This window comes from Felis catus, chromosome C1 (genome assembly GCF_018350175.1).
Source record: "Felis catus isolate Fca126 chromosome C1, F.catus_Fca126_mat1.0, whole genome shotgun sequence".
In the NCBI taxonomy this organism is placed as follows: Eukaryota; Metazoa; Chordata; class Mammalia; order Carnivora; family Felidae; genus Felis; species Felis catus.
The window spans coordinates 45,359,266-45,382,857 of record NC_058375.1 but is presented as its reverse complement, the minus strand read 5'-3'; the positions used below and the strand labels follow the sequence as shown (position 1 = coordinate 45,382,857).

Here is a 23,592-nt window from a genome sequence, read left to right as displayed (position 1 = left end):
GTCGAAATGATCCAGCAACCTGCTCCCAGATGCTTGAGCCTCAGAAACTGATAGTCCGTGCCCTTACAACAGTGAACAGTGCCGGATGCATGCTAAGCATGCAATAAATATTGACTGTCTTTATCATCTGCTTCCTTAAAACTGGCGCTTCCACATCTATAAAGCTCATTGCTGATGTCCGTGTTTTGTGCTTTGGAACAGTCGGTGCCGATGGATCGAGCACCGACAGTTTACCTTCCTTTCTGTGGCCCCTTTAAATGCCAAACATTAGTAGGCGGTATCTGTCTGAAGAGCAGCAACGGTGTGGCCGGGGGGGGGGGGGGGGGGGGGGGGGGGGGGGGTCCCTAGGGGCACAGTTCCCCCGCCCAGCTCTTTTTCTCAAGGGATCATTCCAGGCTTTGTCTCTTAAAGCCTCAGTGCTGCCCTCTGGTCTTTGTGGCACACCCTATCTTCAGGTCTCTTTCTTGCTTTCTCGGTCTCCCCAGATGTGTTGATGATCCAGATTCTCCTTCTTTGGAATGTGGACTTTTGTTCCCTTTTTTGCCATAGTCTCCATAGTTGCAGGGCAACCATTGAGTTGACTGGTGTTTCTAGAAGCAGAGGCGGAGATGGGGTTAGGAGTATAAAAGCTTTACTGAGGGTTGTGTCTGTGAGAGGTAATAGGAAGAGAAGCAAGGTTGGGTAGGGAAAGCCTCAGACTGTGATGTAGACGTGACACCCGGGAAAGGAAAGAAGGGAAGAAACAAGACCAGGCTGGGAGAGCTGCAGATCCAGATCGGAAAAGTCACAGATCCAATGCGAGCTGCAGGGCAAAGAGCCTGAAAGAGGAGTCCCGGTCCAGGCTGACATGGCCAGGCCCTGGTACCTTTGCCGTGCTCAGTCAGCAGTGAGGGCTCCCTGGAAATGATAGGACTTCAGCTTAAAAGCTAAGATGGGGGGTGCCTGGGTGGCGCAGTCGGTTAAGCGTCCGACTTCAGCCAGGTCACGATCTCGCGGTCCGTGAGTTCGAGCCCCGCGTCGGGCTCTGGGCTGATGGCTCGGAGCCTGGAGCCTGTTTCCGATTCTGTGTCTCCCTCTCTCTCTGCCCCTTCCCCCGTTCATGCTCTGTCTCTCTCTGTCCCAAAAATAAATAAACATTGAAAAAAAAATTTAAAAAAAATTAAAAAAAAAAAAAAAAAAGCTAAGATGGATCCTAAAGGCACTAATGGCTGGAGCCTGTCGGCTCACTGCTCCTGACAGCTGAATGGCAGGTTCTTTCTTGAAGGGAGGTCCGAGAGGTGCACTTGCATGGCTGCTCTAGCCATCTTCATTCCCATGGGCCAGGCCTGGCCTCCTGGATCCCCATCCTGTGTCAAACACCTGAGCCTCCAGATTGCTTGGAAAGGAGATCAACTGGCCCTGAATACAGTGTCAATATGAAAAAAACCAAGGGGCTCATAGGAGTGAGGTGAGAATTAATGATCTCTCGGGCAACATAAAAGGACCCACTGGGGTTTGGTAGAAATCAATTGTCGTTTTCACGGAGCGTATACTAAAAGCTCTGGACTGTGTAAGTATTTCCTGTAGGAAACCCCAAACTATAGAATCATAAAGTTGGAAGGTACTTGAATACCCAGGTAATTCTCCCTTTCACGAGCAAGAATTCCTTGTCGAGCATTCCATATAGGTTCAATATCCTCTTGCATATGTCCAGTGGTGCTGAGCTTATCTCTTTAGTCATCTCTTTTGTTGCCGAACTGCTCTCGTTGGTAGAATCTTCCCTCTTCTGTAGAATTCCGAATGCTCCCGCCATCTTTAAGTTTTGAAGTCACTTTAATAAGACTGCCTCCTCTCTCCTTTATTAATCCTTTAGATATTTGAAGACAGTTGTCATTGTTTCTGAAATACCATGAGAGAAAAGAAGCTACTGGAGCCTCTGATTCCCCAGCTGTAAAACAATGGGGTCCGACTGTTCTCGATCACTAGGGTTTCGTTATGACCTAAAAGTCTATGAAGCCATGAAAACTTCATGGAACAATTCTCAAATAAAAGAGAAATCCACATAAATTAAAAGATGATGTGCGCTCTCTGAAGTGTTTGTTGTACATTTCCTCTGGAGTACGTTGGGACTCAGGAATAGTGGGACCATCCGTTGAGCCATTGCTCATTTATGTTGAAATAAAACAGGCTCTGGCTAATTAGAAGCATGCTTCTCAAGATGAAACAATACAAGCTTTCCAACATTTCCCCACCATTAGCAATTCCTGATGTTGACTGGGCATGTTAATATAGCCCCCACTCTACATCAGGAAAAAAAAATAAAGCAGGCATGATGATTCACAGCACAAGAAAGAATTCTTTATACTTACACTCAGCCAGCTCACACGAATGCACTAGGCACTCACTGTGCACTGGTATCTGTGGTAAGTTTCTGCACATATATTATATATTTTTTTCTGCACATAAATTATTTTATTTTATCCTCCCAAGAATATTACGAGGTAGATTTTTATCAATTCCACATTCCAGATGAAAAAAATCTGAGCCTCAGAGTAATCAAGTGACTTGTTCAAGGTTGCCTAGATGGTAAGTGGATGAAGTAGGACCGTCGGGCGTGAAGTCCAGTGCTCTGCCCACTCTCCCAGCTACGGGGAAACTTCTCGATAAAAGACCATGCCTGTGTAGGTGGAATATGCAGCTGTTTTAGTGTCGGTTGCCCCAGAGGCATACCCTGAAATTAGGGTTTAGGTGAAAGTGGTTTATTATCAGAGGATAAAGAGATACCAAAAGAGGATGGTAAAGGGAGTCAGAGAAGAAAAGGCAGCCAATCAATTGTGCATTATCGAACCAGCTATCACCGTGGGCTGGTGGAACTAAACTCTGCTGGGGAAATTCTGAGAGCCCTTGTAGGATACAGGACACAGAGTTAACCCTCCCAAGGGGGGAGGGCCTGGAGTTTTTATAAACCAGCTCTGTCAGTCATTGGTTGAGGTCTTCTCCTAGCAGATAGTAGTTTCTTGGCACTGACTACCTGCCAAGCAGGTAGACAAAACATGCTTTAGAAGCCTGAGAAAGACCTCAAGTGGAGAAATTTGGGAGCTGGCAATTAGAGGTTGGGTTAGAGTACACTGAAGTAACGGGCAAGAGGATATGGCAGAGCCCTGATAGCACGTGGTATAACAAATAAGTGCCAATACTTCGTAATCTGTCAGTAAACATATCTTGACCACCTACTGTGTGGAATAGCACAAGGGTGAACTACAGATATGGACCTGCTCTCATGTGGCTTAGCATCCGAGGAGGAAGGCAGAAATAAGTTATTCTAAATAAATATAAAATAATTAAAGTGTGCTAACTCTTGGGCAGGAGAAGCTATAAGCCCCGCTTTAGCGAAGTCTTACTACAAAAAACCAAAAAAAATTAAAAGAACCCACAAAACACCTCCCTCACTCAGGGTTACTCTTTGTCTCCTTTTACCTCTGACCCTATTTCTTTTCTCTTTATTCAAGCCAAATTCCCTAAAACAGTGTGTTTAGAGTCTGTCTTCTCCCGTGAACTATGAGATCCTCTGGGGATAGACCATTTTTTAAAAAATTTTTAATTGTATTATGTAGTATTCAATGTATAAAAAAGAATATATGGATTTGGGCACCAGCCAAGATGGAGTAAGTTCACTCTAGCCTCTCTTTTTCACTGATTACAGCTAATAACTTGTGACAGATTTAAAAAACAGGATTTAAAGACTCTGAACATTAACAACAGCAGGCCGATTGGGAGGGAGGTCCATTGTTGACTAATGACCTATAATTGGGGTGTGGTTAGGGTTTTTCCCTCTTATCTCTCCCAGTTTTGACCTAAAGGTAGGTCAGAGTTCCATACTGCAGAGTAGGGACTTATACCAAAATTCTGAAAAGATTCCCCTGTGTTATAACCAAAGGACTGAGAGTAGGGGCCTCCTATGAGCTGGAGAGTATAGGAGAATAGTCCTACTTTTTTTTTTTTTTTTTGGCTTTTTTCTTTCATCCTTGTTCTTCCCTGAGGCAGGCTTCATTTGGGCAGCTGCATGATAGCAGTGTTGGTCATGGTGTGGACATCTGAGTACCCTTGTCTTTCTGGCCAAATAAACTGGAAAAAGGACCCCCCTGGCCCAAAGAACATAGAGGAAATCCTGGTTCTTTCCCTCCTCTTTTCTCAAAGCACCTTGTCATGAGGGTAGGCCCATCTCTATAGAACTTCTCAATAGCACAAGGAGAACCCTGATTTTCTACCCAGTGGACTCAGGAAAGGAGTCCTCTGGTTTCCATGGAAACCAAAGAGTGTGTGGGAGATCATGGAAGGAAGAGTTCTGGAAAAGGGGATCCCTGAGTCTGTGTATAAACTGACACAAATCGCTAACTCACCCCTGAGATGCAATGAAACAGCAAAGGCTTTGAAAACAGAACTGATGTTGAAACCACCACCCACGGATGGTGAGCTAGGACGTGTGGTGCGACCTGATTCCCTCCTAAAACAACAAACTGACATTCATTAGAGGATTTTAGCAAGACCTAGAACCTCACAACAAAATACTCAAAATGTTTAGGACTTAATAAAAAATTACATATAAAGGACCAAGAAACTCTGGCCCACTTTTAAGGGAAAAGACAATAGTCACCAACCCAGAGATAACCCTGATATTGGAATTATTAAACAGAGAATTTAAGGCACCTGATGAGAGCTGTGCTCTATGAGGTAAAAGTGAATACTTTGGAAATAAGTGGTAAGGTAGACGCTTTTAACAGACAAAATAGAAATGATAATTGAGAAGCAGATCAAACTGAAATGCTCAGTAACTGAATTACATTATTCACTGTATAGTCTCAATTTCACAGTGGAAGGAACAGAGGAAAGAGGGAAAAGGTAGAAAAAAATTAAGAGTCTCAGGAACATTTTGGAGACAAAGAATATGTATAATATAGTTAGAAGCAAAACAATAAAATGAATACCTAAGCACCCACAACCAACTTTAAGAACTAGAATGGTATCAATTCTAGAATTCTAGTATTCTTATAGTTCCTTTATTTCCATTCTTCCATCACATATGTATTTATTCTCTAAATAATTTATTTCAGAATCATTTTTGTTATATTACAGAGTTTAATGATTTGAAACTTGCTTTACAGGGTAATGTCTAAGATTCATCTGTGTCATAATCTGTAGCAATAGTTAATTTTCATTGTTCTGTAATATGTGTGTAACTGCCACAGTTTACATGCCCTTTTCCTATAGATTAGAATTGTGTTACTCATTTACTCATTTATTTATTTTTCCATTACAAGCATGGCTGCTATGATTATTCTTCTGCCTGTTTGCTGGTACCCATTTACATCTCTAGGAGTGGAACTACTTCTGGACCATAGGCTATGCGGATATTTGATTTTATAAAACAATGTCAACTACTTGTCATAACAATTTACATTCTCTTTCGTATCCTCACCAACAGATAGCAAACTTAATGATTTTTTTGTTAGTGTGGTAAGTGAATATCTTATCACAATTTGCATTTTCCGGACTTCTAAAAAGTTGAATCTCTTTTCAAATATTTTTTGCCGTGTAAGTGTGACTTTTTGTGTGTGTGAAATGCCAATCCGTAACTTTTGCCCACTTTTTCTTCTGGGTTATTTGGTTTTCCTAATTAATCCTAGAGGTTATTTTTGTATTCTATACACTAATATTTTGTCACTTAAAAGTTTTACAAATATGATCTCCCAGTCTGTGGCTTGGTTTTTCACTTTCTTTATGGTATCTTGATAGAATGAAGTCTCTGATTTCAATACAGTTGGATATACCAGTTTTTTTTTTCTTTCATATTAGCAGTTTTTGGTGTCTTATTTAAGAAATGTTTTTTACTCCATGCTTGTAAAGCTAGTCTCCTATACAATCCAGTACAAAGTTTTGCCTGTCATATATATCTTTAATCCATTTGGAATTGATTTTTAGGTACGGTATGTGGGAAGGATCCTAATGTCATTTTTGCCTGTTTGGGTATTGAATTGTTCGGGCACCATTGAACGAATAAATACTCTTTTCTCAAGTAGGTTGTGATGCCCCTCTGTCAGATATCAATTTTTCATATATGTGCAGCCCTGTTCTGTGAATCTCTCTTCTAATCCTATGATTGGTTTGTCTGTATCTATACCAATACTGTACTGTGTTCATTAACAAGCTTTATAGTAAATCTTTATATCTGATAGAAGACATCCTTTCACTTTGGAAGTGTTTGGCTATTTCTTGGCCTTTGTTCTTTCACATACATTTTATTTTTGTTTATTTTTTTATTGTATTCAGAAACACATTTTTTTGAAAAAAGGTACTCTATGCATTTCAAGCTTCTACTTCCTTTTTTTTTTTTTTTTTTTTTAGAATCAGGGAGTCAGTTTCCTCAGAACATTCTAATGGGATTTTAACTGCAAGTGTCTTAAATCTATAGATCAATTTGGAGATAATTAACATATTTAAAATAATCTCTCTTTATGACTATGTTGTATCTTTCCATTAATTCAAATCTCCATTTAAATTATATTTCCAAGATCCTTAGCATTTTCTTATTGTTATAGGTGAGTCTTTTATTTATTCTGGAGGTTGAAAGGGATGAAATGAAATTGTATATATTGATCTTAGAAGCAGCCATATTTTAAAATTATCTTACTATTTCTAAGAATTGGTCCATGGGTTCTTTTAGGTTTTCCAAAGATAGTTATATAATTTTCTAATATGTCGGTCATTTTTCTTTTTATTCCCCTAGACCTAATTATTTTTGTGTCTTACCCTCGTCTGATGTCTCTAAGGAGCCAGGTTTTGCTCCTTCGAGAACTGCGGACTATTTAGCGCCTCAGGCTAAGAGAAAGAACAAGAGAAAAATCATAGGATCTGCCCATGTCTTTTTCATCCAGGGGAATGATAAGATTACTTTCACTTAGAATATTTTGAAAGGATGATGGAAAACAGAGTTATGTTTTAATTACTTTCCAAATCATGCTCATTGAACATATTAATTGCGCTCATATTATGTCAAATCAAGGGTTATTAGATATCATTATTTCCATTTTCCAGATGAAAACATTGAAACTAAAGAATGAAACACGTGCTGGTCAAAGTCACAGCTCTCTGAAGTATTAGAGCTGCAACTTGAACCCAGTCTGTCTGGATAATTCCAGTAAGCCAGGCTCAGTCAAAACTTGAGGTGAGTAGAGGGAGAGGCAAAGAATGCCCCTGAATTTCTAGTTAGAACCATAGAGCGCCCTGGGGCATGGTTAGCGGGGTCGAGAAAGTCGTGGAAGGTTTGGGGGGGGGGGCTGGAGTAAATGAGCTTGATTCCTGAGTCATTTTCCTTTCAAGCGGAGGCCCATTTCTCCCTCATGGTCCAGCTCACAGGTGATTCAATTTTTTGTTGTTGCTGTTAATATATAGAGAAGATCATTTTGTTAGAAATGTACTTAGCAGTTTGAGAGAAGCGCACATGGTCCTCTTTATGCTACTTTGTGGCTTGACCCTGTGGCTGGCTGTTCATAAATGCCCCTTTCAGCCAGCCAACAACAGCCACTGTGAGTCCTCAGCTACACCTAGTCCATCCTAGTCCAAGGTCCACAGCTATGGAATTCACTATCAGAGCAAATTTAAATGAATCCAAACCTCCATTTAGGATGCCCTGACATATTTCTTGCTTTGGGGGGAAGTGGTGGAGGGAAGCCCTATTAACAGCTCTATCAAAAAAACCAAAAAAAAGACTTTTTTTCTTAAGTCTCCCCTAAAGCTATTTCATCCAGAAATCTGGGACCTCCCCAGGAGTATAAATCTGTGACAGCGGTCTTTTTAAGACTTATTTAATCAGAACCATCCTTCCATAATGCAAGGGGCACCAGCTCTATCAGTCAACATCCCAGCTAGAAACAGATGACACTCTCCAACTGAATGATTTGAGGATGGTTTTCAAAAAGAAATATTCATGATGGTATAGTCAAGGGATGCTGGAGTACCCCGGGGCTAGTAACAGGAACTGATTAGAGGCTTATGCTATGAAGCTTGAGAAGAAGAAGCTTAGTTGTCAGAACCTAGAGAGGAACATCTTAGTAGAGGATCCCTGACAGGACCTGTGGCTTTCAGATCAAGGACATAGCCAACCTGATGTGATCTGTCATGAAAATAGCCTAAAGAATAAATACCTAATCTCACCTTCCTTCTGTCTTCTGCTCTCTTGTCTCCCTTTGGCTGAACCCATGGAAGCCATTGATCATGGGAACTTGTTGATGGGTTAATAAAGCCAGTGTCCAGGAGCACAGTGCAGGTTGGAGAGTGGTGGAAAGTAAATATAATGGTCCAGTTGGAAGAACTTTGGCAATGGCCACCACCTTTGCCCTTCAGCACCCCCTCTTGTCTTTGTCCAGGTGAAAGATTGATTCCCTCAACACAGATGGCACAAAAATCCCATCAAGTACCATAATGTCCCATGGGGGTCTCAGTTTGATGAAATTCCTATCTGAAGCCTGAAAGAATTCTGGCCATCACCAGGTTTTTAAGGAAAGACTGTGGGTAGAAATAAAGGGGGGGGGGGCGGGGGACAAGAAAAATATTAATTAAGGAAAACATTCAGATATAACCTCAGCTTTCATGTAAGTCTTATGAGGCCTATGTCAATAATTATAGCTGCCTTCTTCCACTGCCATTTGCATTTCCATTACTCGCTGCCAATTCCTCAGCTGGGTGACATTGTTTATCTATTGAAGTCACCCAAATCTTTATTCTTAGGAGATGTAAGTCCTAGAAAATCCTGTTTTGGATTGCCCTCGTTTTCCACTGAACAGAACTGTTGGAGAATAAGATGTACCCCAATGAATCCCCTACAGACACAGTTCTATTTACCACCATTGTGTAATAGCATCTCAATTTCCCTCTGGTAATTGGACTTAGATATCCTTGCTGGGGCAATGATACCCTTCTTCAACTATTGGTTCAGCAACATGAGTAGCCCCGAAAATATGAGGAAGTGGTAGTCTCAGTACTGTCTAATTCAACGTTAATAGAACTTTACTCTGATGAAAGTGTTGCTCCCTTAGGACAGTAGTAACCCCAAACCTATTGAACCCAGGATAATGGTTTCGCAAGCAAAAATTTCTCCATAGGAGGTTGTGTCCAACATAGTGTCAAAAGTGAGCCCTTGTTAGGCCATTTCATCATTCTCTCAAGCCAATTATATATGAATAATGGGACACATGGTAAGACTAGTAAAGTCTGTAAATGGAAACCCTGTGTTATACTTCCTTTGTTATAAAATGTTTTCACTAATTGGAAGCAATGATACGTAGGACGTTGTAGCAATGGGTAAAGTATTCTGTAAGGCCACAAAAGGTAGAACTGTCTTAAGGATGTAAGCAGGGAAGGAAAATCTTTCTCTAGGAATTGTGTCTATTCTTGTTAGAATAAATACTGCTCCCTCCATGATGAAATGATGGATTCAAGGTCATCAACCAGCTACTGGATAACCAACTGATCCCCAGAAATAGTGCTGTATCAGGAGCTCAGAAATGGCTCTGCTGTTTCCAGGCTGGGTGCTCACCAGTGACAGATTAGATTTAGTCAAAACATTTTGTATCCAGAGATAATGCACATTCTAAAAATATCGTTCTCCATGTGAAAAAACTAAAGCACGCACACACGCACACACACACACATGCGCGCGCGCACACACACACATACATACTATGGGATTAAAACAATAGCAAATTCAAATGAATCCAAGTAAAGCCCAGGTTGGTTTGTAGGGCTTTTTATTCCATCACTTATTTTCCTAGCATCAACTATGTGCTGATGGCTCTTTGTAGAGCAGGGGATACAGAAGTGAAAATTGTAACTTCTAGGGCCTAAAATACCAAAGCAGTTTCTAAAATATAAAAGTCGCCATAAATGAAACATGTGCAAACACAAGAAAGAAATTGATTATTCCTGATGGTGTAAGGGAAGACATTAGCCTCAGACCCAAATGTTGAATAATGGCAAGATGTTCTAAAAGGTAAGGAAAAGTACGGTATTTCAGGAAGAGGGAAGCACTTTTGCAGTGTCACTGAGGCATAAGCAGGAGATCCCTCCCACCCTGATAATGCCAAAGCTTTCAGTTTGGTTGTGCCATTGGAACACGTGACCATACAAAAAGCAGTTGGGGAAGTATGGCTCGATTTATGAAGGCCTTGATGATGGAAGGCCTGTTCTGTGGAAGGCCTTGCGAACTGGGAAGTACTTCTGTCTTTGCCCAGGAGCAGGAAGGCACTGAAGGGTTTACAGCAAGGCAGTAACATGATCCATATTGTATGTTAGAAAGCACACCTGTAGAGGGATAATGATACGGGGCTAATAGGAGCTTATTAATTCAAGAGAGGGAAGCAATGATGCTGACCTGATTAGAGTGTTTACAAGGTTTTTGTAAACGAGACATAGAGACGTAAGAGATACTTAGGAGATGATACCCTTATGACTTGGGAACAGATTGGATGAAAGATAAGTGAAAACCAGCAATTGATTAATTAATTAACTAATTATTTTATTTATATTGAGCTGTACCTGACACACGATGTTACATTAGTTTTCGGTGTACAACATAGTGATTCCACAACTTTATATGTTACACTGCGCTCACTACAAGTGTGGCTTCCCTCAGTCACCATATAACACTATTGTAATCCCGTTGACTATATTCCCTCTGTTATACCCTTCTTCCCCGTGACGTTTTCATTCCATAACTGGAAGCCAGTACCTTCTACTCTCCTCCACCCACTTTGCAAGAAAGGAAGACTTTTAAGTGTCTGCTGTGGTTAGGACTTAAATGGCTGGTTTGGTGATGATGCCATTCGCACAAGACACAGGAAATAAAAGTTGGGGAAAAGAAATTTAGTTTAAATAAGCAGAATTAAGTTCCTGTAAGAGATGGAAATTCTGTCTTGTATAGTTTGGTAAGTATTTTTTAATTTAATTTATTTTTTTAAGTTTATTTATTTATTTTGAGAGAAAAAGAAAGAGCACAAGCAGGGGAGGGGCAGAGACAGAGAGAGAATCCCAAGCAGGCTTCACACGGTCAATGCGGAGCCCAATGTGGGGCTTGAACTCGTGAACTGTGAGATCATGACGTGAGCCGAAATCAAGAGTTGGATGCCCAACCAACTGAGCCACCCAGGCGCCCCTAAAGGAGTTTGAAGTAGAGCTATGTGTCTGGAATATAGAATCAAGTTCAGAATAGAAACCATAGGTTATAAAGTTAAGAGCATTTTGGTAGTAGTTGAAATGATGAATGAAGATGAAATATTTTAGTAACAGTGTGCAGAGTAGAAAATCCTGTGTCTCCCCTCTATGCTCTAAGCTCCATGGGACAGAATTGTCTACAAATTCCTGGTTACCTAGAACAATGCTTGATACAAAGAAAATACTCAAAAATATCCTTAAGTGAGGAGTGAGAAAGGAATACACTGAACAAGAATGAAGTGGATGAAATATAGGGAACACCAATATTTAAGAGAAGAGCAAGGGAAACAGTGAGAAGCTCTGAGAAAAAGTGGCCAAAGAGATAGAAAAACAAAACAAGAGGTGCCTGGGTGGCTCAGTCGGTTAAGCTTCCAACTTCGGCTCAGGTCACGATCTCGTGGTTCATGGGTTTGAGCCCTGCGTCAGCCTCTGTGCTGACAGCTCAGAGCCTCGAGCCTGCTTCAGATTCTGGGTCTCCCTCACTCTTTGCCCCTCCCCGACTTGCACTCTGTCTCTGTCTCAAAAATAAAATAAAAACATTAAAAACAATTTTTTTAAAAAAAAGAAAAAACAAAAGCAAGAATAGTACTTTAAAAGTCCAAGTAGGACAGTGAAAAGAAAGGAATGGCCAAGAAGGTCAAATGCTGCCAAGATGTCAAATAAGATAAAGGCAGGAATATGCACAGTGGAACTGGTGTTCAGGAGAGAAAAAGAAGGGCCAGCTTGCAGTGGATTTAAAAGTGGATGGGAACACAAAAATAATTTCAAAATAGATGAAAGACCTAAATGTGAGACAGGAAACCATCAGAATCCTAGAGGAGAAAATAGGCAACAACGTCTTTGACCTTGACCGCAGTAACTTCTTACATGACATGTCTCTTCGAAGGCAGGGGAAACAAAAGCAAAAATGACTATTGGGACCTCATCAAGATAAAACCTTCTGCACAGTGATGGAAATCATCAACAAAACCAAAAGGCAACCGACGGGATGGGAGAAGATGATATATTGGATAAAGGGTTAGTATCCAAAATCTATAAAGCATGTATCAAACTCAACACCCAAAAAGCCCAAATAATTCAGTGACGAAATGGCCAGAAGAGATGAATAGACACATTTCCAAAGAAGGTATCCATATGTCTAACAGACACATGCTAAGCTGCTCAATATCACTCATCATCAGAGAAATACAAATCAAAACCACAATGGGATATCACGTCACACCTGTCAGAATGGCTAAAATCAACAACTCAGGAAACAGATGTTGGCAAGAATGGGGAGAAAGGGGAGCCTCTTGCACTGTTGGTGGGGATGCTAACTGGTGCAACCACTTTGGAAAACAGTGTGGAGTTTCCTCAAAAAATTAAAACTAGAACTACCCTACAGCCCAGCAATTACACTACTAGGTATTTATCCAAAGGATACAAAAATGCTGATTTGAAGGGGCACATGCACCCCAGTGTTTATAGCAGTGCCATCAACAATAACCAAATTATGGAAAGGGTCCAAATGTCCATCGACTGATGAGTAGATTAAGAAGGTGCGGTATAATATACAATGGAATACTACTTGGCAATCAAAAAAATATGAAATCTTGTCATTTGCAACAAAGTGGATGGAGTTAGAGTGCATTATGCTAAGCAAAATAAGTCAGGCAGAGAAAGACAAATATCATATGATTTCACTCATATGTGGAATTTAAGAAACACAGCAGATGAACATCAGGGAAGGGAAGGAAAAATAAAATAAAAACAGAGAGGGAGGCAAACCATAAGATACTCTTAAATCCAGAACAAAGTGAGGGTTGCTGGAGAGGAAGTGGGTGGAGGGATGGGTTAAATGGGTGATGGTCATTAAGGAGGGCACTTGTTGGAATGAGCATTGAGTATTATATGTAAGTGATGAATCACTAAATTCTACTCCTGAAACCAATACTACACTGTATGTTCACTAACTTGAATTTAAAAAAATAAATTAAAAAAAAAATGAATGAGGGATGAGAAAATGGAGCCAGAGAAAGAAAGAAAAGTTCTTGAGAAAATTAGATGAAAGAAAGAAAAGAAAGAAAAATAGATAAAAGACAAAGGAAGATTCAGGAGCAGGATTTAATTTTTCATTATTTTTTTGTTGGTCCTCATCTTCAAAAAAAAAATGTGATTTCTTTTGGGTGCATAAGACTGATGAGGGTTCTGTGCCACAGGAGGAAGGGAAAGGTTGTACCTTAAACAGGAGGTTATTGATGAAACAAGATTTCAGGAGGGACTTAACCAGACGTTGGAGGAAATGGTTGTGATTTTCCATTTTAGCGGCAGCTGGAAGGACCTTCATAGTCACCTTCATTTTGGATTTTGGAAAGACCTGGCTTGAGATTCCTCTTGTCTCTCTGGACTTTTCCATGGGTTTCTATGCCCGGTTTCCATCAGCTGCTGCAGCTCAGGATGTATCCTGGCTGGAGTAGGGAAGAAAGGAAATTGAGGAAGACTTTGGTGAGAGGGATCCAGCATCTGCTCGCCTCTGGGAGCTGACTCAGATGCTCAGCATCTCCCCACACCCAGCTTGTTGTGCTCGGGTTTTGTGCTTTCCTGTGGAGTCCTCTTTATTTTTCCCCCTGAATCAGAGTGGGTTGGGAAATATAAACACAGGAATCATGACAAACTTGTCCATGTGGGAAAGAAAAGATGTCACTGCAGTTTTAGTGGAGCGTCTGGGTAGCAGTTACAGCAGAGAAAGAACGAGAAGGCTTCATTAGGACAAAAACCTTTACTTCTTTTTTCTTTTTTTCAGTAAACAAATGTTCTTTGGTCTTAGGTGGAAATTCAGAGATGAAAAGGCCAAGTTTCCTGTCCTCAAGAAATTGCTGGTGTGATCAGGTCGAGTTGTAAAAATATGATCCACCAAGAACCAAGATCCCCTGGAGAGGAAGCCAATTTGCAGGTAAGTTATGTACATCCCCTCCCACCCCCAGCTTGAGAACTGGGGATCCGGGGACAAATGACGAGAGAAGTCTGTTTGGCGGAAGGAAGTTTCAGCACGCGTAGAGTGGGGTGACTGATTTTTTGGCAGCAGCTGAAATAAAAAGAATAGAAGAAAAAAAGCAGAAGTGAAAAAGACTCTTACTTCTTCATTCAATATTTATGGGCCTCCTACTTTGGGCCAGGCATGGGTGAAAAGCCTTGCATCACATGTATGGGGAGAGAGTGATATCTCCCTTGTGCAAACTCAGAAAAATCTCACAGTATCTGGCCCACTGATCCTCATCCTGGGATCCCTAGACCTCCAGAAGTCCAAGAAGGGAGTCGTGATGGATCCGTGGTTATTTTAAACGTCTAAACCCGAACTGAAGGTATTTCAGTATGACCGAGTATGGAGGGGAGGGTGGGAGTGGCTGTTGCAAGATGTGAAAGAGGCCATTCCCCCTCTGAAGAATGAAATACTTCCCGTTCTCCAAGATGTCACGCTCTGGGTGTGTGACACGCATTACATCCCTTATGCCTTCTCTCCTTCCTAAGCAATTCTGAGTCCTTTAAGACTTGGAGCAGGTGCCATGTTATCAGGCCCGGGCAAGATCATGTTTCTCTTCCATATCCCATACACCCATACACCCATATCCCTGTCAAAACCTTGATCGCTCCCAGTATATTGGAACTGTTCCCATTGGTGTTCCCCTTAAGACTGCAAGACCCCCAGCCATGGGATTATCTGTGACTCATGGCCCAAACTCCAGCATCCAGCATATGTTCCACCTAACATAATGCCCAGCTCATGGAGGTGCTTTATAAACACGTGTTTCATGAAGTTATAAGCCAGAGAAAGAGCAAGAGGGTTTCATCTGCCTAAAAATTTTACTTCTGCCTTTTTCCTTTCTTTTAGTTTCCTTTCAGCTGCTGTAAAAGACCCAGCCACCTCACCTCACACTTTGTGCGTTCAAACTTCGTTTTCCAGCACGTACTTCTCCTTCAGTTTTGTCTTAGAACCCTTAGTTCTCAGAGCTGGGGGACCATGTAATTCATCCTGCAAAATATGTTCCTCTTCAGAAGAACTTGGCCTGACACTGCACGGGGCAGTGGAAAGAGTGCCAGCCAGAGGACCCAAGAGTTGCTTTCTGGATCTGGCTCTGCCACTGATTCATTCAGTGGCCTCTACTACTTACTTGCCTTCTTGGGAGCTTTACCTCTTTTGTAAAAAGAAGGAGTGAGCGGGGATTGGATACCAGGTGGGAAGTAGCATAGTGTGGGGAAACATTGTGGAATCACATACATCTGGGGTAGGATCCCCCTACCCCACATGTCCTCTTTGTCGGTAACTTTCCTGAATCAACGCCTCCTGTGTGAAAAGGGAATGAGGATCCCTGGCTCTTTAAGCCATCGTGAGACTATGCGGGCAAATGTACAAAGTGCCTGTCATATGGTAGCTAATGAACACATCACATTAAGCTTCTTCACCTCCAGGGGTCTTCCCATTTTCATATTTTTGTATTCTAGATTTATATACACAATCAGTCTCAGTCAACATTTTGCCTCCCCTCATATAGTTATGAAAATACTTTATCTGTTTAACCTTTTCTTATTCGTTCACTTAAAAATACTTATTCCAGGGATGCCTGGGTAGCTCAGTCATTTGAGTGCAGGACACTTGATTTTGGCTCAGGTCATGATCCCAGGGTCGTGAGATTAAGCCCCATGTTGGGCTCTGCCCAGAGTGTGGAGCCTGCTTAAGATTCTCTCTCTTTCCGCTACTCAAGTGTGCACATGCACATGCATTCTCTGTCTCATCTCTCAAACCAGGAAACTCTTAACTATAGAGAAAAAGCTGAAGGTTCCTGGAGGGGATGTGTGGGTGGGAATGGGTATGATAGGAGATGGGGATTACGGAGTGCACTTGTTGTGATGAGTACCGGGTGTTGTACGAAATTGTTGAATCACTGTATTATACACCTGAAACTAATGTAACACTGTATGTTAACGAACTGGAGTTTAAATAAAAACTGGAGGAGAAAAAATTTAAAAAGATAAAAATACTCCATTTGTTCATTCAATATTTTAATAACTCACTTGGGAAAAAAAAAATCCTACCTCTGCTCTCTAAGTATTGGCTAAGTGATCCTAGAGTAGTGGTCCTCAAAATTTTTGGTCTCAAGAACCCATTACACTATAGAAAATTGTCAAGGAACCCCAAGAACTTTTGTTTACATAGGATGTATTTATTGAGATTAGACATTAGAACTGAGTGGGGTGCCTGGAATGGAAGGCCCAGTAAGTTAAGTGTCTGACTTCCCCTCAAGTCATGATCTTGTGGTTCATGAGTTCGAGCCCTTGCTGACAGCTCAGAACCTGGAGCCTGCTTCGGATTCTGTGTCTCCCTCCTCTCTGCCCCACCCCTGCTTGTGTGTGCACTCACTCTCTCTCAAAAATAAACATCTAAAAAAGAGAAATTAGAACTGGGGAATTATGAGACGATTTATTAATTTATTTTAAAATGACAGTATTCCATTTCATGTTTATAGAAATGGCATTTTAATGAAGAATAATTATATTTTATAAAATAAAAATAATTTGTCAAAAGGGTGGCATTGTTTTATATTTTTCAAATCTCATTAATATCTTTTTTTAATATGAAATTTATTGTCAGATTGGTTTCCATACAACAGCCAGTGCTCATCCCAACAGGTGCCCTCCTCAATGCCCATCACCCACCCTCCCTTCCCTCCCACTCCCCATCAACCCTCAGTTTATTCTCAGTTTTTAAGAGCCTCTCATGGTTTGGCTCTCCCCTCTCTAACTTTTTTTCATTAATATCTTATTTAATAGAAGACTGGATTCTCACATCTGCTCTGAAGTCAGATTCTGTGCAGTGTAATGTTTTGTCAAAGTCTGTGCAGAGAACCCGGTCTCACACAGGTAGGTAAAGTATAGGAGTCATTTTAATATTCTTATCAGACAATTGTGGATGTTCTTCTTTGATACTACACCAAAACTTGACAAGTGATAATTTCTTAAATGTTAGTTACAATGTGAAATCTGAAGCCATATCAGTGAGCTTTTCACATTCTACTGCGCTGAAATCCACTGGTCTACCTTTCCTTTGAGTGGATTTTTTTTCTTTTTTTACCCACGCATAACATTATAACATCATGCACTGGTCATATGGAAAATATCAATTCACTGAATTATGCAGATCTTCAGAATGTTGACTCATTTCATTATACAATATAAAAAATCACATTCCTTATTATCACCACCAATCTCATCAGAATGTGAGTATTAGAATGTTGTCAAGCTCATGAATGGCAGATACACATTTTCCAAAATTTAAATTCTTGCTTGAAAGCTTGAGTTTAACCATTGACAACAAATGCCATGAGTTGTTTTTCTGGAAATGGCAGGCTCTTTTTATTCAATTTTAAGAAAATGTATGACATATGTCCATGTCTAAATAGCCATAGTTTGTCAGTCTCTCTTACAAGTAATACAAATATTTTTTATTGCTCCCTCTTAAAGCATGTTTGAGTGCAATTGAGTTTTATTTTTATCTTTTAACTGTGAGTGCACGGTGTTAAAGAATATAACTATTAATACAGTTTGGTGCCACTGCCTTGACTCGTGCTAAAGCATCAGCTGTTTACTCACGATGGCTTCTCGCCATCAGTCAACACAGTGTCAGCACAAATGTCAACACAGTAAAAGAAGCAATACTTCTTTCTATTATTATGAAAATAGTTTTTACCTCAGAGACCCCCTGAAAGAATCTTGGGTATTCCCAGGGTCCATAGACCACATTTGGGAAACATTGCTAGTATTTTTTTATTTTAAAAGGTGAGCTAGCCTCAAATGTGGACTAGACATCAAGCATAATTTGAAAGCATTTCTCACTTTTCTTTGATAATGACCATGGCTTCTTTTCCAGATGACATCTGCCTAGTATGTAATTGGTGACTACATCCAAGTAAACATGTGGAAAATGAGAGCAAGTGGGTGTGTGGGCTCAGAGGGAATTGCTTGTTTGGAGGATGATGGGAGAGCACAGTTCTGGAAGGAGTTCAGTTCTATGAGTGTATATTTCTGGTCTTCAAAAGATTACCACATACATGCTGTCATACAATTTATAATGTGCCTGAGGGAGGTAGCTTAATGTAGAGAAGGAACATGGGCTTTGCACTCAGCCAGTCTTGGGTTCCTATACCAGCTCTGTTGCTACTGTCTATGTGATCTCTACCAATTAACTTTACCCTGCTAAGCCTTGATTATCCCATCTGGAAAATGAAATTACCGCTTAGAATAATGTGATGTTAGGCATTTAAAGGATGGGACATTGAGTGGATGCTCTGATGTACCATACTGACCCCCCTTCAGGAATACACTTGTTACTGCAGGAAGTGCTGCTGAAGACAGCCCTCAGTGTCAGTCTTGGTGAAAAAAGAAAACTGCTTTGCCCAATGTCACAACACCTCTTAATGGGCAGCCTGCTTCCAATGACTGATCAATAGCCTGGCTACCTCATCTCAACTTGGTACATTTCTGAAAGGCCATCTCAGCTCCAGTACTCCTCATGGGGTCAGCTGATGTCTTTGTTGGACTGTATTAGAGCTCAGTTTCTCACTCTGCCCAACCCTGTGTCCCTCCCCTTCCCTTCCACAGGTGTCATCCTAAGTCTCCTGAATAGAGTCCTGTATGCTAATCTTCAATTCAGATTCTGGTTTCTGGTGAGCGCCACCTGATGCTGATGTTCTATTAATGTTGTAATTATTATTCATGATCCTCCACTCCCTATGATGGTGTGTGGGCCCTGGTAGCTAGGGACCCTTTGTGTGCTGATCCCTAGTGGTTGTTAGAGGAGGGTTTTGAAACTGGAGCCAGGAGAAGGCTGAATTCATCTTCACCAATTAGGAGGGAGTGAATATAGTTTGTGGGAAGGAAGAAATGGAGTTGTAATGGGAGGAGAGATGGGGAGGCTGGGAGAGAAAAAGACAACAAGAACACCCCCCGCCTTGGAATAAGACTAAGAGGAGACCGGGGGGGTTGGACATGTCTGGTGAGGATTTTTATATAATAGATTCTGGAACCACCATGTTTGGGTACAAGTCCCCGCTCTGACATTTACTTTCTCTTTGAGCAAGTTGTGTTATACCTTTATGCCTCATTTTTCTCATCTGTAAAGTAAGAATATTAAGAATACCTACTTCAAAGAGTTGTTTTGAAGATTCAGTGAGCTCATTGGAAATAAAAAATGAGAACTAATTTTTTCCATATTTTTATCACTATCCAATGGGAAGTTAGAGAAGCCTACAAAATTACAGTAATAATGATGTAGATGTACATAACCTCAATAGTTTCATTGAAGACAGAGTCCCTAAGACTGTGTAGGAGAAAGAAGTGAAGTTTTTGCAGAAGAAGGAACATTTGAGAGATTGTAGAATCAGTGGAAGCTTGCCAAAGGAGACAAGTATGGCAGGGCAGACAGGATAACACCTGCAAAGGCTTAGAGGTATGATAATTCTGGAGACCATGGGGATTTCTACTGTTACTGATTTGCTCTGATGGAAAGCTACAGTCTGCAGGAGGAAGTGAGTGGCTGGAGATGACATGGAGAATTGTGCAGCCCCCAACCAGCTCCACTGGATCCTATATGTCAGCTGGGATTTCATCCTGTGGGTGCAAAGTAGCACAATTACAAATATATTTGAGCAAGGATGTTTTACTAAAGTATTGTTTGTAACAGCCAAAGACTAAGTATAAATTTAGTATGTTTAAGTATGAGATTGATTACATTTAATTGTGGGAATTTAAATGGAATACTATGCGATCATGAGAAAGAATGAAGCAGAAAGGTATATGTGCAGACATGGGACAGTCTCCCCTTTCTACTTACAGGAGACCAAAGGATGATGTAGAGCACAGCATAGAGTGTCCGTTCATCTGTATAAACACATGGTGTACATGGAATGTCTTTGGCAGAATACTCAGAAATCAGTAACAGTAATTGCCTTTGGAGAGGGGAACGTGCTGAATGGTCTGGAGTGGAAGACTATTACGGAATGAATGCTTGTGTACCCCCAAAGTTCTTATGTTGAAGTCCTAACCCCCAAAGTGGCTATATTTAGAAGTGGGACCTCCAAAGAAGAAATGAAGGTTAAATGAGCTCATAAAGATAAGATCCTTATCCAATAGGATTAGGGTCCTTTTAAGAAGAGACATCAGAGAACTCTCTCTCACTCCGCCCAGGCACCGAGAAAAGGCTCTGTGAGGGCATAATGAGAAGGTGGCTCTCTAGAAGCCAGGGGGAGAGCTCTCACCAGAAACCGAATTGGCAGGAACCTTGATATTGGACTTCTATCTTCCAAGACTGTGAGAAAATAGATTTCTGTTGTTTAGGCCACCCGATCTGTGGTATCTTGTTATGGCAGCCAAAGCAGACTAATGGAAAGAGAGACTTACTTTTAATTGTAATTTTTTTCTTTTATATTATAGATAGTTTTAAATTATTTGTGTTCCCAGGTTTCACCAGCTTATGAAAGAGCCACTAAATTGAGAGAGTAGGAAGCACCTACCCTTTCCTTCACAAGAATTTCAAAGGTCCAAGTTCTCTCCTTTCAAGCCTCTTCCCCTGTCTTGACAGTGGGCTGGAGGTCATGTCTTCCCCAGAGTACTGCTGTTGCAGACATCTCTCTGATGCCTACAAGACTCCAGAAGTAGATGCTGCTGTTCCTTCATAATTTGATCTTGGGCATCAGTGTTGCCCCGTTTGCCTTAGCTTTGCCCCAGGTTGGCCTGGGTAACATAGGAGCAGCAGCAAAACAGTAAAGAGTACTGATTTCAGAGTTAGCCAAGCTCATGATTGAGACCTTGGCTCTGAACCTTATTAGTGGACTTGCATAGCCATCTATGAAACTTCTCTGAGCCTCTGTTTTTTCATTTGAAAAAGGAGAGACCCATTATGAAGATTAGTAATGAAGCATAGAGTGTGCCCAGCACCTAGTAGACACCCATTGTGGCAGCTGTTATTACAAATGTCAGGGTTATTTTTCTTGTCTCTTTTGCAGCTTTTGAAAGTGACTTTGCCAACCCAAGAAACACCGATGTTCATTCTGTCCCCGATTAGTAGGATTGCTTCCTTGCTTCCTCTGTATCCAGACTATAACTTCTTACTCTTCCTGTTTTGTTATGGCTTCTAATTTCGAGGAATTTGGGATACATTTTTTCTGGGCTGGTTGGAGGACATTTATATAGGAGTACCAGTAGCCACAGATAACTTCTTGCTGACTGTAACCACCAGACACTGATTTTCTTTTAACTTACAGTTATGTCCTGTTCAACCTACAGTTTGGGGGCAATCTTTGAATGGACTACCTTTGAGAACTTAATACTCACTAACTTGGAGGAAGCATATTCCACAATTTTTTACTTGTCTCTCAGGCAGATAGTTTAATGAAATAAGAAGAATGTTGGCTTTGCGGTCAAATGTTCCTGCATTGATCTTGATTTTGTCTCTGCTAGTTGAGTGAACTTGGGCAAGTTATTTATCTGGTTCTGTCATCTGTCCAATGGAGGTAGTTCCTCTCTCTCAGAGTGGTTGGGAGAACTCAGTGAATTATTAAATGTCAAGTATACTTATACAATGCTTAATATGTATTATAGAACTAGTAAATGTTAGTTCCCCTTTTATCTACTTGCAAATAAGAACACTGTTGGCTTTCAGAGGTGTGCTAGAACATCTAAGTCAGCATGGGGATTGAAGTTGGTCTCCTCCACCTCCAAATTAAAATTAAGTTGGGTACAGATTCTTTAAAAAATTTTTTTTAATTTTTATTATTTTTTTAATATAATTTATTGTCAGATTGGCTTCCATACAACACCCAGTGCTCATCCCAACAAGTGCCCTCCTCAATGCCCATCCCCCACTTTCCCCTCTCCCCCACCTCCCATCAACCCTCAGTTTGTTCTGTGTAGTTAAGAGTCTCTTATGGTTTGCCTCCCTCCCTCTGTTTGTAACTTTTTTCCCCCTTCTCTTCCCCCATGGTCTTCTGTTAAGTTTCTCAAGATCCACATATGAGTGAAAACATATGGTATGTGTCTTTCTCTGGCTGACTTATTTCAGTTAACATAATACCTTCCAGTTCCATCCACATTGCTTTAAATGGCAGGATTTCATTCTTTCTCATTGCCAAGTAGTATTCCATTGTATGGAAAGAGCCTAAATGTCCATCATCTGATGAATGGATAAAGAAGATGTGGTTTATATATACAATGGCTGCAAATTCTTAAATGTACCCAGTTCACACTGTAGATTAGAGAGCCACAGCTCATTTTAAGTGATAAACAGTAGGCCTTTGGAGTCAATTGTGTGAATAGCTTTCAACAATTTTACAAGGGTATCTGTTAAGAAATTCTAAACAGGAATTGTACGCACATCTTTAAAATTATCCATTCGCCCTGCCTCTTCAATGATGTAGAAATATTTTATTTTGTATTGACATATTTTTGTAAGCTATCCCAAATTCGTTGTGGCAAGAGTAGCAGTGTAGAACACATAAACCAAACAATGAAATGAAGTACAATAAATGAAAGAGCCAAAGAAAGGATTTGTCCAGGGCAACTTTCTGCCTCGATGTGTGTTTTGCATCTTAATTATCCTGAAAGCTTTGAGAGAAACATGCCATTTTAATGACCAAACACTACTTGACCTTTCTTTTTTTTTTTTCTACCCACAAAGAAAACATCTAAAGAACAAAACTTTCTGATATGGAACAAATTCTTATTTTTCTCTGGCACATCATTTATGGGCTTGTCAAAGACAGAGGAAGAAAGGCTTGCTGAGGGTCATGGGAGCGTGTGGTGCTTGAGAGGCACCTGGCATTCCTGGCTCTGTCTCCTACTGGGGCATAGAGCTGTGTGGAGAGCTGGACGTTTTCAATCACACACTTGCTTAGTCTGTAACATTAACCCTATGAGACTTCTCCACTCTTCCCATAATATTTGCTGTGTATCTCCTTCCCCAACCCTGGGCTGATAGAACAAACTAGTAGAATCAGTTGACACAACCTCTGTCAGAAGCAACGGGGCTCATCTTATCCAGAGCCAATAACATACAACATACAAGATGGCTGAACTCCAAGGTTGCTGCACATTAACATACAAGAGGGAAATTATCAGTGGAGAAATACAATCAAGCCATGTGGATGGGTGACAAGAAGTCCTTTGGCCAGAGGAACAGATTGCATACCAACGCTGCCCTGGCTCACTGCCCTGAAGAAATACATAGCAATCCACACTCGGGGAAAATTCCATGAAATAGCAGAGCAGAAACCTCCTGAAGCCAATGGCAGCACACTCCAAGAAAAACATCCAATGAACCAA

General features: G+C 40.8%; 1 long non-coding RNA gene across 2 annotated transcripts in view; it reads left to right on the top strand.

The window, feature by feature from the left end:
* LOC102902095 overlaps positions 1–23,592 on the top strand; it is a 351,245-nt gene that overhangs the window by 321,443 nt on the left and 6,210 nt on the right. For both annotated transcript variants that reach the window (XR_006584306.1, XR_002744501.2), the window contains 3 exons: positions 7,072–7,201; positions 14,027–14,176; positions 17,050–17,139. This is a non-coding gene — a long non-coding RNA (uncharacterized LOC102902095). The remainder of the gene's footprint in view (positions 1–7,071; positions 7,202–14,026; positions 14,177–17,049; positions 17,140–23,592) is intronic.